Genomic DNA, 19,618 nt, shown 5'->3' on the forward strand with positions numbered 1-19,618 from the left:
CCGTTTGGACGGAGTGGGGTCAAGGGCAGAAGGCACCAAGACGGCACAGATTGGTTATTTCAGCAGAACTTTACAATGGTGGCACTGCAGTCCCAGAACGCTATTCGTGAGGAAAGCCCTCAAGCTCCACACGGTATATATTTCTGCATTTTGACAGAGACTTCCCTACAAGCCCTCATCCCTGACGTACCCGCCCCGACATTGTGCTGTACCGCGACTCTCTCTGCCCAGCCCCGGTCTCTTTCTCTTCCCAATGTCTCTCCGTACAGCCCAGTTTCCCTCTCCACCATCCTGCTGCACAAAAAATGCACTGCCTCTCTTCACAGGTTTTCTTTCCCAGCTCCTCTCTCTCTGTCCGTCTCTATGCTGTTCCACTCTCTACACCTCCGAAATCTCTCTCATCACCCCGGCTTCTCTCTCCTCCCAAGCTCCCACTCGCCTGATCTTTTTTTCCCCATTGGTAGTTCGTATCGCACCGGCCTCTGTCCCGACTTTCTTCTCCACTCTCCTCTGCAGTCTTTCTCACCCAGATTCTGACTCTCCCTCGTCTTTCTTTCCCCAAATCTCCCTCTTTCCACACTCGTTTTCTACCCAGTCTCTCTCTCTCTCTCCCCCAACCTCAGTGCTCGACCAATCACTTACTCATTTCTTGCACTGTCCCTCGTCTCTCTCCGTCTCTCTCTCCCTCCCTCCCTCCCTCCCTCCCTCCCTCCCTCTCTGTCTCACCACCCCAATGTATCGCTGTATCGCTCCGTTTGGTGTCTCTGATGTACCCTCCCCCAATCTTCCTCTCGCCTTCATCTCCCTCTCAAGCTTTTCTTCGCTTCCCTTGGTCTTATTGCCTGTCTCGCTCCCTCAACAATCTCCCTTCCTGTACTTTTCTTCCATTGTCAGTCTCTTCCCATTTTCCCTAGCCCAGACTCTCTTTCCAGTACCTGCCTCTTACCTCAGTACTTGTTTCAGTCCTTGTCTCTCTCATACACCAGACTCTCTCACCCCCTCACTCCCTCTCTCCCTAGACCCTTACTAACCCGACCTTCACCCTATTATCTCCCTCCTACACTCACTTTCTCCTACCCCTGTCAAACTCACGTTACCCAGTCTCTCTGACCGAATGTCTCTTCTCTCAGCCTTTCTCTTATCACTTACTGACAGCAGTCTCCCTCCTACACCCCTCGCCCTCAATTTTCTCAATCCACGCCCCAAGCCATAACCCCAGTCTCTATCCCCCTTTCACTGTTACCTCAGCCCGTCCCTAGCCCACCTCTCCACTATCACTTTCTCCCTCAGTCGAACGCTACTCCGTCCCTAGCTAACACATCTCTTAAACAACCGTCTTTTATTTGCTGAGGCATATTTTCACTTCCAGTGATAGAGATGAACGATGCATTTTCTTTCAAACGAACAAGAGATGCTTGTATTTCTACAAAAATGCGATTTGATATTTTCTTTTTAAAGTCTTGTGTTTGGTATTTTCATGTCACACTGCAATTAACTTTGTGGCAATAGTAATTCTCTGCCGAGGAAACTGCGGTCTTTCCAAAAGTGTTACGCGTTACCTGGTGGCGATGGCTGCGGCGGATCTACAGGTGGTGATTATTGAAGTCCTGTTCTACAAGATGGGTCCAGCACACGGACTTTACAGTGTCCAGGACGAGGCTCCGTTCTGCCTTCTCCACGACGTCCGGTGTAACGTGGCTGTTGACTGTTCCGTCTGGTTTACTGTCGCGTTTATAATCGATCACTTTGCGGCCATATGCATCTCTAAATTTAAAACAAAATTATGAATCCTCAAAAACTAGGGATTTTATGGATTGGCACAGTATCCATCAAATTGTGTGTAAAAATTCCCATTGTATTTTATTTATATAGAAAGAAAAAAGTTGATGGTAGCAGATAATTGGGTCAGTTTCGGAAGACTCGGACTTCCTTTCTCAGAATCGTTTGAAGTGTTTTATTGGGTGGATCGTCTGTTGAATCCGCTACTTCCTTTCTTCCTCATATTGACCCTCAATGCTTTGACCGTCAGACAGATACTGGCGGCGAGCAGAGTCCGCAGCGGACTCAATGGACTGAACATTTCGGGAAACATCGAGATCCGGAGATGGAGAGTCGGAGACAATCCATCATTCTGCTCTTCACCCTGTCGGCTTGTTTCCTTCTCTGTTGGGCGACATCCACTCTGGTCTTCATTCTCATGCGATGCCTCTACACAGACCTGGAAATGTCTATTCGGCTTTTCCAGGCACATTTTGCGGGTTCTGTGATTCAGAATTTTCGCAGCTACACAAATGCATTTATCTATGCAGTGACACAAACGATTAAAGTTTAAAGTTCTTCTGCTCTCTACCGCTACCTTCGTTTTGTTTTTTTTTAGAAGTCTGTACAGCTCCGATGAACGCGTCAAATAATGTTCCAAAATCAAGGTAATCTCACACCTGAACCACAACGATTGTAGTAAATTAAACTGCCTGAAACTGTTGTTCTCAGTCATTACATCTGTTCCCAGCAGGACTGCATTGCCTTTCATTCAGCAAAAGATTCTCCTTTCCCGTTATTGATTACGGCGTTTGATTAATTCCCTCCCGTAGCAATGTAGTTTACCTTGCAGATTAAATCACCCGGGTATCCAATTGTGAAAGCACGTGTATCCATTCTCGAAGTACGTAATTCCTAAACTTTTGCGGTGTGCTGGTCGTGGCTGCCGAACCGGGCATTCAAATTCCATTCACTTTCTCCCTTGTACGGTGTTTTCCCTTAATTTAATGTTCGCATTTACGTGGCATATTTCTGCGAGGCTGTTGTATTTTTTCTGTCTGGCTGAAGCTCTCTAATTTCAGCACATCGAAGTCCACAGTATGAATGAGAAATAGTTCCGCTTCGGCACAACTTCGCTCTAATTTGACAACACATTGGGACACATTTCCTATCGGCCTGACAGTATTTCCATACAGTAAATATAGGTTGCCCTTGCTAGAGCAGGTTTGCAGCACTGGCCCTTAACAGTAATGATGTCGAACATGGGGAACGACAAGAAACACGTTTAAAGACCTTACGTTATGTTCCCGTACACTAATTCTGAAATGTATACATTCATATTGAGTTCGAACGAATACAATAGACAATAGACAAAAGGGGCAGGAGTAGGCCATTCGGCCCTTCTAGCCTGCACCGCTATTCACTGTGATCATGGCAGATCATACACAATTAATACCCCGTTCCTGCCCTCTCCCCATATCCCTTGATCCAGCTATCTATAAGAGCTCTATCTAACTCTCTCTTGAATGCATCCAGAGACTTGGCTTCCACTCCCTCTGGGGTGGAGCATTCCACATATCCACCACTCTCAGGGTGAAACTGTTTTACCGCATCTCAGTTCTAAATGGCCTACCCCTTATTCTTAAACTGTGGCCTCTAGTTCTGGACTCACCCATCAGCGGGAACATGCCTCCTGCCTCCAGAGTGTCCAATCCCTTAATAATCTTATATGTCTCAATGAGATCCACTCTCATCCTTCTAAGTTCCAGTGTATAAAAGCCCAGTCGCTCCAATCTTTCAACATATGATAGTCCCGCCATTCCGGGAATTAACTTTGTGAACCTACGCTGCACTCCCTCAATAGCATGAATGTCCTTCTTCAAATTTGGAGACCAAACCTGCACAGAATACTCCAGGTGGGGTCTCACCAGGGCCCTATACAGCTGCAGAAGGACCTCTTTACGACTATACTCAATTCCTCTTGTTATAAAGGCCAGCATGCCATTAGCTTTCTTCACTGCCTGCTGTACCTGCATGTTTGCTTTCATTGACTGATGTACAAGAACACTTAGATCTCCTTGTACTTCCACTTTTCATAACTTTACTCCATTTAGAGAGTAATCTGTCTTCCTGCTTTTGCCACCAAAGTGAATAACCTCACGTTTATCCACATTAAACTCCGTCTGCCATACATTTGCCCACGGACCCTATCTGTCCAAGTCACCCTGCATTCTCATAACCTTTTCCTGACATTTCACACTGCCACCCAGCTTTGTGTGATCACAAATTTGCTAATATTACTTTTAATCCTTTCATCTAATCATTACTGTGTATTGTAAACAGCGGTCCTAGCACTGAACCTTCCGATACCCCACTGGTCACAGCCTGGCATTCCGAAAGGGACCCGTTAATCGCTACTCTTTGTTTCCTGTCAGGCAGCCAATTTTCAATCCATGTCAATACTCTGCCCCTAATACCATGTGCCCTGATTTTGCTCACTAATCTCCTAAGTGGGACTTTATCAAAAGCTTTCTGTAAGTCCAGGTACACTACATTCACTGGCTCTCCCTTGTCCATTTTCATAGTTACATCCTCAAAAAACTCCAGAAGAGTAGTCAAGCATGATTTTCCCTTCATAAATCCATGCTGACCCGGACTGATGCTTCTACTGCTATCCAAATGTGTCGTCATTTTATCTTTGATAATTGACTCCAGCATCTTTCCCACCACTGACGTCAGGCTAACTGGTCTATAATTTCCTGTTTTCTTTCTTCCTCCTTTCTTGAAAAGTGGGACAACATTAGCCGCCCGCCAATCAGCAGGAACTGTTCCTTAATTTATAGAACATTGGAAAATGATTAACAATGCGCCCACAATTTCTTGAGTCACCTCTTTAAGTACCCTGTGATGCATACCATCAGGTGCCGGGGAATTATCAGCATTCAGATTCAACAGTCTATCCAACACCGTTTCTTGCCTAATATAGATTTCCTTCAGTTCATCCTTTACCCTAGTTCCTTTGGCCACTATTACATCTGGGAGATTCTTTGTGTCTTTCCTAGTGAAGACATATCCAAAGTACTTGTTCAACTCATCTGCCATTTCCTTGTTCCCCAGAATAAATTCACCCGTTTCTGGTGTCTTCAGTGCAACAATTCTGGTCCTAACAAAGTTTTTTTTTTTCTGTTCACATACCTAAAGAAGCTTTTACCATCCTTCTTTATATTTGCTAGTTTACCTTCGTACCTCATTTCTTCTTGGCGTATTGCCTTTTTTGTTAACTTCTGTTGCTCTTTAAGAGCTTCCCAGTCCTCTGGTTTCCCGCTCATCTTTGCTATGTTATACTTAATTTCCTTTATTTTTATACTGCCCTTTACTTCCCTGGTCAGCCACGGCCGCCCTTTACTCCCCTCAGGATCTTTCTTCTTCTTTGGAATGAACCGATCCTGCACCTTCTGCATTATTCACAGAAATACAGGTCATTGTTGTTCCACTGTCTTCCCTGCTAGGGTATTTTTCCACTAAACTTTGGCCAGGTCCTCCCTCATACGTCCATAGTTCCATTTGTTCAACTATAATACTGACACATCCTATTTTCCCTTCTCCTTCTCAAATTGTAGGTTAAAACATACCATATTATGGTCACTACCTCCTAATGGTTCCTTTATCTCCAGGTTCCTGATCAAATCCCGTTCATTGCACAGCACTGAATCTAGAATTGCTTTCTCCCTGGTAGGCTCGAGTACAAGTTGTTCTAAAAATCCATCTCGGAGGCACTCCAGAATCTCCCTTTCTTGGGATCCAGTAACATTCTGATTCTCCCAGTCTACCTGCGTTGAAATCCCCCATGACAACTGTATCATGAGCTTTGCGATATGCCAATTTTAACTCTTCATTCAACTTACACCCTGCATCTAGACTGCTGTTTGGGGGCCTATAGGTAATATACATCAGGGTCTTTCTACCCTTTGAATTTCTCAGTTCTATCCATACTGATTCTACATCCCCAGATTCTATGTCCCCCTTCGCAAGGGACAATATCATTCCTCACCGACAGAGCCCCTCTGCCAGTCAGTCTGTCCTTTCGATAAGATATATATCCTAGAAAATTCATTTCCCACGCCCTGTCCTCTTGAAGCCATGTCTCTGTTATTCCCACAATATCGTACATGCCAATTTCCAACTGAGCCTCAAGCTCATCTACTTTATTTCTTATCCTTCGTGCATTCATATATAATACGTTTAATTCGTTACTCCCCTCTCCTTTCATATCAAATCCTATTTTACTTGGCCATACTGTATGATCTCTTCTTGAGCTTTCTATTCCATTGATTCTGTTGTCCTTTTTAACTTTTCTTATTTTCACCTTCACTGTAATTCCATCCTTATATTTCCAGTTCATCCCCTCCCGCTCCCCCACTACTTAATTTAAAGACATCCGTGTGCAGAGGCAAACCTGTCTGCCAGCATGCTGGTCCCCCGCCTATTAAGGTGCAACCCGTCCCTTTTGTAAAATTCATCCCTACCCCAAAACAGATCCCAGTGGTCCAATCCTTTCTTGCTGCACCAGTTCCTCAGCCACACATTCAAATCCATTATATCTCTATTCCTGTCCTCTCCAGCACGAGGAACTGGAAGCAAACCGATAACCACCCTGGAAGTCCTGCTTTTCAGCTTTCTTCCCAATTCTCTGAAGTCCCGCTGCAGAATGTCCTTCCCGATGTCATTTGTGCCGACATGCTCTACCACTTCCGGCTGTTCACCTTCACCCTTGAGGATTCCCTGCAATCGATCCGTGATGTCCTGGATCCTAGCACCAGGGAGGCAAAACACCATCCTTAAATCTCGCCTGTTGCCGCAGAAACCCCTTTCCGTATCTCTCACTATGGAGTCCCCCTACTACCACGGCTCTTCCTGATGTCTGTCTCCTCAGTTCTGCTTCTGCACCAATTCTCGCCTCGGAGACCTGTCCGCCTCTCAGACGGCTGTATCTTCTGTCCTGACAGCTTCCAAGAGGGTGAACCTGATTACGAGAGGTACATGCCTGGTGTCTCCTGTATTTCAAGCATTTTTTCCGTCCTCATCTTCTGGTATCCTCGGTGTGACAACCTCACTGCAGGTCCTGTCCAGAAAACTCTTATGTTCGCGGATAAAACTGAGGTCATCCAGTTCTTTCTTCAGTGCTGCAACAGGCTCCTTCAGAATCTGAATCTGGACACACTTTCCACAGCTGTAGTAGCCGGGGGCACCAGCAGTGTCCCTGGCCTCCCACATCATGCACGTAGCACATTGAATCAGCTTATGGATCATGCCTTCACCCTCTCCAATTGTGCCTGGCGTAGTCTCCTCCCACAAGCCTCAAACCTCCTCGCCTGAGACTCTCGAGCCAAAGACTAGCACTTTTCACAACAGGCAATTCCCTCAACCAAGCCGCACTGCTAGAGGTTTCCCTCTTTTTATTTGCTTGAGCTTTGCGAGCTGCAAGGACACCTGACCTCGATTGCCCAATCAGCTGTTTTCTGCTGAGTCTGAGCTATTCAAATCTTAATTGCCAAACAACTGCTAATCAATTCTTGATTGCACTATCCAACTGCCAAAACTGCCAGAATCTCTCGAGCCAAGGACTAGCACTTCTCACCCCAGGCACATCCCTCTAATAGGCCGCTTTCGGACAAACCCGATCCGAACACTGTTCCGCTCATTCAAGCTAATGTCCTGCTTTATATATTCCTGGATTCATTCTGTTTCCAGGGGTTTTGGATTGTGATGGTATTGAGCTGAGATCTCTTTGCAGTGACACATGTGGCAAGCTACTTGGTTGTAATAAATTACAGTGAATTGATTACACCGAGTCTGTATTCACGGGAGTTCAGAAGAATGAGGAGGGATCTGTTTGAAACCTTTCGAATGCTGCAATGCCTGGATAGAGTGGAGTTGGAGAGACATTTTCCGATAGCGGGAGAAATTAGGAGGGGATAGCACAGAATTGAGAGACATCGATGAGGCACATAGATGAGGAATTTTTCCTTTAGCCACGCACGGTAAATTTGTGAACCGATTGTCACAGTCGGCGGTGCAGGTCCAGTCACTGGATGGATTTAAGGCGGATTTTTATATCTTCTCAGTTAATCAGGGCATGAAGGTACAAAGTTAACAATAAATCAATCATAATGGAATGGCGGAGCGAAATGCAATTGCGGAATGGCCTAATTCTTTCCAAGGCTTTGATGGTCTCATTGCATTTATTCTGATTCAACGACACCATTTTCTCATGTTTTCAACGCCTGTTCTTAGATTTTAAAATGTAAATACAAAATCAGAATCAGCTGGAGACTTTCTATCTGGTTTTCATGCTGGACTAAATGTAGCCTTAATCATTCTCCAATTTCCAAAGAGCGCGATACGTCTGGAAATCCGGACGTCTGTCCCAGTCCCAGTAACACGTTGACAGCCGTTATACTAAAATCAGCATGAACAGTACAGGTTATCTAAAAAAGAGCATTCAATTACCTTTTTTTGACTCTACCTACCCAGAATAAACTCAATATGGAGCTGAAGAGCTGACTGTGAACTCTGCCCGGTTTTCAGCATTCAAAACACTGAACGGAGAAACGTTCCAATCAGTGAAGCAACATCATATATCGGATTTTCGGAAATATATTGCGCATTCCAAGTTGGTGTATCACTTGACAAACGTTAAGTCATTAAGAATCAAACACGAGAAATCTGCAGATGCTGGAAATTTAAACAACAACACACAAAAAAAAAATGATTGTAGAACACAGCAGGCTAGGCAGCATTTTGTGTGTGAAGTCATTAAGAAGTTGTTTCTAATTACTGAAACATCAGAATTGTCTTGTAATTCCTGCACAAGCTGTGCCACTTTGTTTCCACGTACGTTTTCCGAGGATAAGCTGCTGAAAGAGCTGGTTTGCTATATGTTCAGTTTAGTGATCCCCATGAAAATGTTTTAAACTTGATATGGAGCAAAATCCTGAATTCACTTCGACTTGCATTTACCATCAGAGCCTGATGATGATTTAAAATTCAGACAGATTCATCTGCGTACTTTGTTCCTATCGTAAGTAATCTGTCTCTGACTGACTAAGTCGTGTCCCATATGTGTATCGGCTAGGAAAATAATTATCAAATGCTGAAGCTCCTGAAAGATGCTGGGTCTCCCGCTGCGCCTTTTCTAATTCTACTTGCATTATCGGACGGTAAAAGGAGCCGGACACATTCGATTATGGTGCATTGTAATGGCCCAGTGGGGTTAAATGTCTTTTAGTGAAGAAAGCGCGTTAAGTATTAAATACTTCGAGCAAAAGATCATTCAGTGGTGATGCATTCCTGCTCTCTGACTTTATCCGTAGGTGTAGCGTTTGAAATTAGGTAGTGTCAGAGCGACTCTGATAAATGTAATCACATTTCATTAGTCTTTTCCGAGATTGAGACTGCTGGAAGATAAAATCTCAAAAATGTAGAAGAATAATGAATAGCAATGGAGATGAGACCTCATAAGCGACATTGTGGACAAATGAAATGAGTTAAATCAAGATTTTCCGGAGTTGTTCGCTGTCCTGCAGTTCCGTTTCAAGTTCCTCGCTCTCCCGTCATTGTTTAACCCCTTAATACGTTTCTCCTATCACGTGGTGCAGGATCGCTGACACAGTCGGAACCAAACACAAATATCAATTGTAAATGAACTGAATCAGTTGCTTGCACATATCAGTCAGCAGTGAAAGTGGTCACGTTGTTGTTGGTCTGCAGCAGGCCGGACCGTAGTTTTACGAACGTGAACTTCCCGAGTGAACCGAATGTAATAGACAATCGCATGCCGCTATAGGACTAATTTTCCAGATAAAGTAGGAGGAGGGATTTTATTGAATTGATTTGTTCAATTGAATTCAAATTTACAGTGAAGTTGTCAGGTTATGAAATCATTCCCAATGCTCAATGCTGACTGCACGACGGGAAAGCATTCCCACGATAATTCATGATTACCGCGGTCAATGGCGATTTATAGATGTTTATATTCCGCCGAGTTAAGGTTTTAGAAGGAAGTTCATGCAGCTGATTCACTTCTTGTACAATAACATGTTCCACACACAAAATACTGGAGGAGCTCAGCAGGCCGGGCAGCATCTATGAAAAGAGTACAGTTAACTCATCGAGTCTAACCTCTTGTCGGACTGCTGAGGAATAAGGCATTAACTGCATGAGATAAATCGTGCCCGTGACCTGTGATCACACTGGACAAACTGAGCATGCGTTGCACCAACTATTCCGGAAGGCGGCATTCTTGAGTAATTTATTCTTATGAAGCTGCCTGGTTTTCATCTTCGACATTATCTTCAGTAGGACTAACGTGCGCCCGGCAATTTTGCTTCAGAAAGGTCAATAACAGTATAAAATTTTATTATTTATGTTGTCTTCCTATCCTGAGAATCAAACGATAAGCTTGCAACATAAATGCTCAGAGTGTTTGCTGTCAGTTATATGGTTGATTTGGAGAGAGTGGTTAGATTATCATTGGAAGATGAGAGGCTGTGATGGAATCTGCCAGGATGATATAGAAGTCTGTAGGACAGAGTCAAATGTTAATAACGTTGGCTTTCAGTTATATGGAAGATTTGGCAAGAGATAGTACTTACATTAAATTAGCCTTGGATGAGAGAAGATGTGGAGAATCTGCCAGGATGGCAAGAGCATTTGGAAGTTAGAGTCAAATTAGGTGTAAGGACTGTGGACAGTCAGGACCGGAAGAATACATTGAATGTGTCTCGTAGAATCTAACCGAGAATGAAAACACATTCTACACCGAGGATGGAAATGCAGGCAAGGGGCTCGATTGGCACTCACTTGGAAGTGGCGATATGTTAGAACAGGATTGTTAAATACAAATCGCTTCTTAATAAAACGGGAATATTTCAATGAAGCATAAGTTGCGTAAACAAATGAAATGGGGCAGTTACTTACTTCCAAATGCTGCTAGATAATTGGGTTGTCATGAAGATTAGATATCGTGTAATAATAGGGACTGAGAATCTGCAGAAACAAGTCCTCATATATTGCTGTTTCTCTGGACCGCTGATGGATTTACACTGGACTTCCTCAAATTACAGTAGCATTTGTAATTTTTTATAATCATTAATGGAGAGCGGTGAATTCATCTACCGCTTGCAGGGTGTGCTCGCAGATGCTGCTGCTCGGGAGATCACTGACGTCCTGGCCCATGATCTTGCATTCTTCAGACTGATGGTGAGACCAAACTCTTGGCAAGCATGTGACAGGGATCTGACTAGCCTCTGGAGAGCAGACTGTGTGTGTGACGTCAGGGCGGCATCATCAGCGAAGACAATCTCCCGGATCAGGACCTGACGCGCTTTGGACTTCTCGCTGAGGCGTGAAAGGTTGAAGTGCTTGCCGTCGGCCCTCGTGTGTCGGTGCACTCCGTTATCAGATGTCCTGAAAGCGTACAGCAGTATGAGGCAGAAGAAGAGCCCGAAGACCATTGTGGCAATGACACAACCATGCTTCACCCCTGCTCTGGATGGGGAAGGGCTCAGAGGATGATCCATCGAATTGTACTGTCCCCTGCATGCCGTCGTGGAAAGAGGCGATGAGATTCAGCAGCTTCGATGGGCAGCCGATCTTCGGCAGGAGTGTGAAGAAGCCCTTTCTGCTGACCAGCTCGGTAGCCATGGTAGATCGATAAAGGGAATGTACAAAGGCTGTCTCTGCTCCCGGCTCTTCTCCTGTCGCTGCCCAAGGGAGAAGATCTTGTCAATGTTGGATCTTTCTGCTTTGCAGCCACGCTGAGACTCAGGGCAGATGAGTTTTGCCAGAGTCTGCAGCCGCTTAAGAACTACTTGGGAAAATGTCCTGCCAATGGCCTTGAGCAGGAATATGCCTCCGTAATTATTACAGTCGTTGTGTTCTCCCTTATTCCCTAACAACGTGTTGTGATGAAAAGAGATATACCTACAGCACAACAGCAGAAGTACGGTCCAGGGAATTACACTAACATCAGACCTTCCAGTTTCCACAGAACCTTCCCTGTTGCAATGTTGGCTTCACCTGCTCTGTTTGCAGACGGTCCCGAACTTAAGGTGTACCCGTGGTGTCTTCCAGAGTGAAAACTAATGCAACGTACTTATTCAGTTCGTCCTCCATTTCCTTCTTCTGCCATCACTGCCCATCCAATAACATTTCTAGTCATTCACAGTCTACTGTCGCCTGAATTTTACATTTCATGTAGAATATCTGAATAAACTTTTAGTCTTGTATTATATAATTGGCTGGCTTAGCATTGGCCATTTTTCTGGGTTGAATTCCCAATGGTTTGATTTCCACTGTGCATCACGTCAACGTATTTTGCTATCTATGCTAACAACAAAGTTCAAATTAAATGTTCAAATTGCAAGGTACTTATCCTTTCTGTTTAAGAAAGTTCATGCACATCTCTACATATTCCTGAGTTTCGTTTGCTTCCGGGCAGACTCAGTGTAACCGTGAAACCAAATAGAGTCAATGAAGTACCGCATCCAACAAAACAGACAAAATAACCAACAGACAAAAGATAACATACTGTACAGATGCAAACGAAGGAAAAACATATAAATAATGATAACAAAGATTAAGCTATTACTTTCTGGAGAATGAGATGATCATTGACAGTGAGTCCAGAGATTGTGGGACCATTTTTGCAATGGGTCGAGTCAAACTGACTGAAGTCATCCTCTGTGGTTCCTGATGCTGAGGGGTAATAACTTCCTCAAACTGATGAAGTCAGCTTGAAGGCTGCTGTATCTTTTCTGTGGTGGCAGCAACGAGGCGAGATCATGGCCTGGGCATCCATGACGATCGATGCTGACTAACTGTGGCCGCAGTCGGTGTAGATGACAAGAATGCTGTCGCTGGGTGGGTGACGAGGGCATTACCCAAGATGGATTGGAGTCGATCTGATACTTTTTCCAGAATGTTCGTTCAGGAGCATTGTTTTTCCGGTACCTCTCTTTTTGTATCCAGTCAACATATTTGCCACGGAACACCAAATGTTGTTCGTAGAAGCTTTGGATGTCACGCCGAATTTTCACAGTCATTTATCCCCCACACAACCAGCCTTCGTGTGATCTGCAAACGGTATACCCCACCATTCCACCTATAAGCCATTTATAAAGATTACAAAGTGCAGGGATCCATGAACAAATTCCTCCGGAACACCACTAGTCACTGAACCCCAGGTACAATACACTCCATCGCTAACACCCACAGCCTTCCGTGGACATTCCAGTTCTGAATACAAGCAGTCCACAGACTTTCTGAATAAGTCCAATAAATTGCCAACCCCTTGGGAAACTCTATGTCATCTTACCAGCAGCATGGTGGGAGAACTGGGCTATATCCTGGCGTCCTTTACCTCCCTACCCGGTTAAACAGTAGTGTCACATTTGAGATTTTCAAAATTTCCCGAAGTAAGTAATTTTTGTAAGACCACGACAAAACCCAGCACAATGTCCTCAGGTTTCTCATTCAGAAGCCCGGATGCGGTCCATGTGGCCCATGTGATTTAGTCATCTCCAGGCAATTCAGCCTGCCCAACCGTGTCTCTTCAGCAATGACTTTGGCACTCACCTCTATCGCTGAATCTCTTCAATTTCAGGCATATTGCTGGTATCTTCCAGCGGAAAGGCAGCTGCAAAAACATATTTCGCTCCTCGCATTTTCCCTATTTCAATCACTTCAATTTTCAATTTCAATTAGTCCAATATTCCACCTGGCCTCTTGTTTGTTCTTCCTTTACCTAAAACCCTGATCTTCTTGGTTCCTTTGTAGTCCCCCTGGTCCGCACAATGTGCATAGCTGAGATCTCACCTGCTCTTTGCAGCCACCTCTTCAAATCCCGGTCGGAATAACACGGGAAATATCCACACACTTTTGCCCTGTTTAATATGACCCGGGAGACCCCGTCCTCTCTGTACAGTGCTTGACCCCTACCTGTCCTAGTGTCGTTATGTGCTGTAACTCTATAAATTAATCGGAAGAGGAACACAGTTGTCCGAGATGATTTATCAACTTAGCTTTCTGTTAGTGAAGAAATCACATATGATGTGATGTCGCAATGATCTATACCATTCAGGTACTTTCGACATATATCTTTAATTCAGTCCCCTGACAATTGAGACCAACACTTCACACACCTTCTTGACAGCCCTATGAACTTGCGTGGCCATTTTGCTGGATCGATGGATGTGGACTCTGAGATGCTCGTAGTCCTGCGCGCAGTATTTAGGCAGTAATTATCCCTTCTAAATGAGCCCACACCTTTCCACATTGAACATAATTTGCCAATTCTCAGACCAGCTCCGCACTTATCAGTACCCTTTGGTAACCAACAAGAACCGACCACTCCATCCACAACAATACCAACATTAACGTGTTCTGCAATGGTACCAGCGCAAGGATCCACTTCCTCACCAAATTAGATGATAAAATTCAAAAGATTTGGAGTCGTAGATCAGAACTCTGCGGAACCCCACTCGTCACTGATCTCCAGGTAGAGACTCTCCATCTAATATTGCAGACAACCTTCAATGGGCAGACAAAACCAGCTGCGAATCACCACAGCCATTTTCTCTATCACGTAACTTATTATTTTCCGAATGAGCCTACAATTGGCAATCTTATCAAGCGTTTTACTAAAATTTCTGTACACAGCATCCACTGTTGTATCTTCTTCGGTGTGCTTAATAATTAAATCACATTCGTGAATCATGACCTACCCTTTATAACCATCGCATATCAGTCCCTCCTCCACATAGTCAGAAATACCCTCCAAGAACATTTTCCAACACTGAGCCCACACTGACGTAAGACTTACTGGTCTGTAATTATCTGCGATGTTGTTATGACTTCTCTTACCACCTCCGCTGCACCCATTTGTAGAAGGATATGATCAAGCTTGGGAGAAGGCAGTGAAGAATCATGGTTCAGAAGGAAGACAGGTGCTGCTGCCTGGGATTCTGTGCTCGATAACACTAGGAGCAAGTTACCCGGCGCATCTGTGCCGCCACATTTCCACAGTCTCTTTGCCATTCCCAGCCGGTTCCATGGAGCCGGTTCACTGCTGATCAAAACTATCTCTTCAGTGTTAGTCCACTCTCAGAGACATTTCACTCAAGTTTCTCTCTTACCATTTCAATCTGGAGCTCCTGTTTATGGCCACGAGGGTATTCAACTGCCCGGTCCAGTGAGAATGAAGAACATGGTTTGGACCCGTCGCCTTGCTTCATGTTACACACCGCTCCCAACATCGACTCTCAGTATCAAAGCACTGGCCAGTTCTCCCAGCCTGGCATCGGCACCCAATTACCAACAAGTGTGGGATCATCACCCTCTCTCACAATGAGATTCATGCGGTTATATTAGGATCCCAGTTCTGGGGACATCCGGCCACCATGGTCCTCCACCGACCCAGGAATATCGGACCACGGTGATAGTGCAATTGGCCCTGAGAAGACCGTACTCCTCTTGGCCTGGGGATCCGCGCCACGGTGAACAGACAGAGCTGTCCTGCCACCAAGTCTTTTTTCATTCCTGATGCACGAGTGAGATCAGGAACACATCGAAAACCCCGGGCAACGCAAATTGATGGTTGGAGTTCGAGGGGATGTCTGTGTTTCCTCGGGGGACACACTGGGGAAGATGAAGGCCACAGGCCACTTCGGTCTGACCGCCTGGGTTGTCGGCGCCGCAGCGGTGCAGACTCTGGGCAGAACGGGCACCGGATGTTTCATATGATGCACCTCCTGTGTCGATGTAACTGCAATAATTCCGTTCTTCTCTGATTATGGGAAAGGGTTAACGTATTCCTGTGTTCACATTAGTCTAACAGGTTAGATAGCGTGGGATCGAGAAAGACTGAGCGGATTGGGTTCACAATGACATCAGTGGGAGGAAGCAGAGGATGATAGTTGAAAGACTGATCGGACTGGATTCACAATTATCTCAGTGGGAGGAAGCAGAGGATGATAGTTGAAAGACTGAGCGGATTGGGTTCACAATTATCTCAGAGGGAGGAAGCACAGCATGATCGTTGAAAGACTGAGCGGATTGGGTTCACAATTACCTCAGTGGGAAGAAGCAGAGGATGATAGTTGAAAGACTGAGCGGATTGGGTTCACAATTACCTCAGCGGGAGGAAGCAGAGGATGATACTTGAAGTTTGTTTCTCAGAAATGAGACTTGTCTGTAATGTTGTATCACAGGGGCTAGTTCCAGCACATCTGTGCTTTAAACATTATATTAATTATTTGAGTGTGGATATGTGAGGCATGCTTAGTTTTCAAATGATACTAAAGTTGCTGTTGTTGTACTAGTTTAGCTGACATTGAAAAAAAAACATAAGGGGATTATTTAGCAACGTGGGCTGTGGATTGGCAAATAGAGTTCAGACAACTACATGTGAAGCATTGCAACGTGGAACTTAAAACCAGTGTAGGATGTACACAGTGACGAATGGAATCCAGGGAAAGGGAGGGGCCGAGGATGCAAAAGCATCGTTTACTGAAAACAATGGCACAGCTAGATAGAGTGATGAAATACTTTTTTCATTCAGAGGACTAATAAATATAGGATACGAGACATACACACAAAATGCTGAGGGATCTCAGCAGTCCAAGGAACATCTATCTAAAAGGTTACAGTCGATGTTTCAGATCGAGACCCTTCATTAGGACAGGAAGGAAAAAAAAAACTGAGGTGTTTGTATTCCTGATGAACGACCTCGGCTACGAAAAATGGACTCTACATATTCCATCGCTGCTGCCTGGCCTGCTGAGTTCCTCCAGCAGTTTGTGGTGTTGTTAGGATTTGCAGCATTTGCAGATTGACTGTTGGTAGGAATTAGGAAGTTTTGTTGCTTTTATGCAATACGTGGATGTGGCGCACTTTGACTTTTCGGTACAAAGTTGATCATTGTGCTGAAGTTAAGATTTCATTAAAACGTAAAGGGTTTACCAGGATGTTCCTTACTTTTGGGTCTGAAATACAAGAACGTTGCAAATTCCATGGACCGTAGAAGTTTGAAGGGTGAGCTGATGCAGGTTTAACAGCTCATGACTGACATAGATAAGATGAAAGCATAGTTGCTTCCCTCGGAAAGAGGTGATTAAAAACAAAACGGCATTCACATTTTTGCGTATTGCATACAGAGAGTTTGATCAATTGAAATGAGAGTCTTTATTTGTGAATTTTCTGTTTTTCTTTTATACAGAATCACCTAAAAGCGGAGATTATTGTAAATGTAAATGACATAAAAAAAACCTCAACAGATAGAAAGTATTCAAAGCACCTTTCTCAGTACCTAGTTCAATCATTTTAATGATATTACAGCCAGTATATTGCTTGGGATAATTCTCTATGAACTTTACACAGCAGAATGAAGGAAGATTTGCCCCAGTACACCTCGCAAAATTGTTCAAGCTATGCCAGGTTGGTTGGGGAGCGCCAGTGGTTAACACTCCTATGGACTTCCCAGGTCTGTTCGACTGGGTGAAGGTCAGGACTCTGACTGGGTCATTGAAGAACAGGATAACTCACCTATAGTCTCCTATTTGCTGCCTCGAGCACCTTCTTATAGCGGACGGACATTTGACATTTCCTAGTCCGCTGGAACAATTCCCGAATTTAGTGATTCTTGAAATATCATTACGAATCGCTTCAGCATCTCCTCAGAAATCCCTTTTCGAACCCTGGTGTTTCCTCGATCTTGTCCAGGTGACCTATCTACCGTCAAACCTTTCAGCATCCCAAGTACCTACTCGTTACCAAGAGCAAATACACCCACCCCTGCGCTCTGACATTCGCGACTTTTAAGTATATTGCTGGTGTGTTTAACAGTGAAGGCTGAGGCATAATAGTTATTTTCATCCGACATTTCTTTGAACTGCATTACACACTCAGCACTGTCATTCCCATTCTCATTGTCATTCTCTCAGCACTGCCAATATCCATTCTTGCCTCTCTCATACTGAATACTTGACAAAGACTTTTGGTTTATTCCTTAATGTAACTGACTGGATTACCCTGATATATCATCTTTTATATCTGTACCTCGTTTTATTTTTGTTGCATTCCGGGTTAACTTTGTAGACAAAATGTGCAAGTGGCAGGGCCCTGGGCTGTATGCGAAGAACGATCGGCAATTTGAACAATTTAACTGCCGTGTCAGATTGAACCCGTCGTGGTGTCGGGGCTGGGAGCAAGAGAAGGGCTGGTTCAACTCACCGCTCGATCAGGTTTACTGATATCGGCGCTGGCCTGCATCTAATGGACTCCTGAATCGGCTGCGGTGATGAGTGGCTTCGTGGTTGTGGAATCACTTTCAGGAGCTTCACTTATGAATGATATTTGCTTACTTTTGTTGGCTGCACCTTGTGATATGTTTTTCTACATATTAGGTGTTTGACGATATTCTTTATTCGAATATTCTCTGTCCTGCGGCGGATCCGTGTTGGCAGCGCCGTGTTGATACTGAACAGGATTTGAATACATCAGTTTCTATCTCTCCTTCGTTCTGTAGTTCACAACAGTACTCTCTCTGTCTCTGTCTCTCTCTCTCTCTCTCTCTCTCTCTCTCTCTCTCTCTCTCTCTCTCGCTCTCTCTCTCTCTCTCTCTCTCCCTCTCTCTCTCCCTCTCTCTCTCTCTCTCTCTCTCTCTCTCTCTCTCTCTCTCTCTCTCTCTCTCCCTGTCTCTCCCTCTCTCTCTCTCTCCCTCTCTCTCTCTCTCTCTCTCTCTCTCTCTCTCCCTCTCTCTCTCCCGCTCTCTCTCTCTCTCTCTCTCCCTCTCTCCCCCTCTCTCTCTCTCTCTCTCCCTTTCTCTCTCTCTCTCATCCTCTCTCTCTCTCTCGCTTTCTCTCTCTCTCTCTCAATCACTCACTCACTCACTCACTCTCACTCACTCACTCACACAGAACGATAAGTAAATGTAATGGTCCTGTGTCGGCATTTATAAAACTGTTAAAATCTATTACTCGAATATATTTCAAGGAGGCAGAGCAAAGGAGAACCGACAGGGGGAAACAGATGAAACAGAAATAAAAAGAAAACAGAAATGTTGAGAAGACAGACGGGTGATTTTGGTAGCAGGATTGTTTTATAGAGAGGAAAATACACTCCATGATCATGCAGTTTTGCCAGAATCGGAAAGCCGGGGAAAATGAAGCCCCAGACTTCAATTTGTCCGGAGCGGCGGCTGAGATGCGAAGGGGATTCTGAGGCCAGTGGTGCCGCCGGGACCAGGTTTGAGCAGCTATTTTGTAACTGTAAGACAACGCACGCAAAATGCTGGAGGAAAGCGGCAGACCAGGTAGCGACAATGAAAAAGAGTTGGAGGTGGAGTTCAGATGGAGGTACACTCATTAATATCTTTATTTTTTCCTTTCAAGGTCCGTTTGAAGACCGTGACCTGGAGTTAAAGACCGACTTCGGTTCCATGCGGGAATGGGACCGGTTCTTCGGCTTTCAGGACCGGTCAGCGGTTCGCCCTTGTGGGCGGCACGGGTAGAACCGACCCTCGGATCGAGGGTCGATTTCACGGCAGGAGACACGTTTGACTTCGGGCAGGCTGCAACATCTTTCACTGTGGGTCCGAAGACGCGAGATCTTCGCGATATTAAGGGACAGTGCTCGTAGAAAGCGAGGGAACGGACTTTTTCTAACATCGCAGACCAGTGGGTCGTTGTTATGTCTCCCGTTCGCTATGAAAATGGGGGACACCTCTCTTTCCCTTATTAGGGAGAGAAGGAACCCGTGTCCTGTTGAATACCGGATGAAGTGCGATAGGTAATTGCAAGTC

This window comes from Hypanus sabinus, unplaced genomic scaffold (genome assembly GCF_030144855.1).
Source record: "Hypanus sabinus isolate sHypSab1 unplaced genomic scaffold, sHypSab1.hap1 scaffold_105, whole genome shotgun sequence".
Lineage (NCBI taxonomy): Eukaryota > Metazoa > Chordata > Chondrichthyes > Myliobatiformes > Dasyatidae > Hypanus > Hypanus sabinus.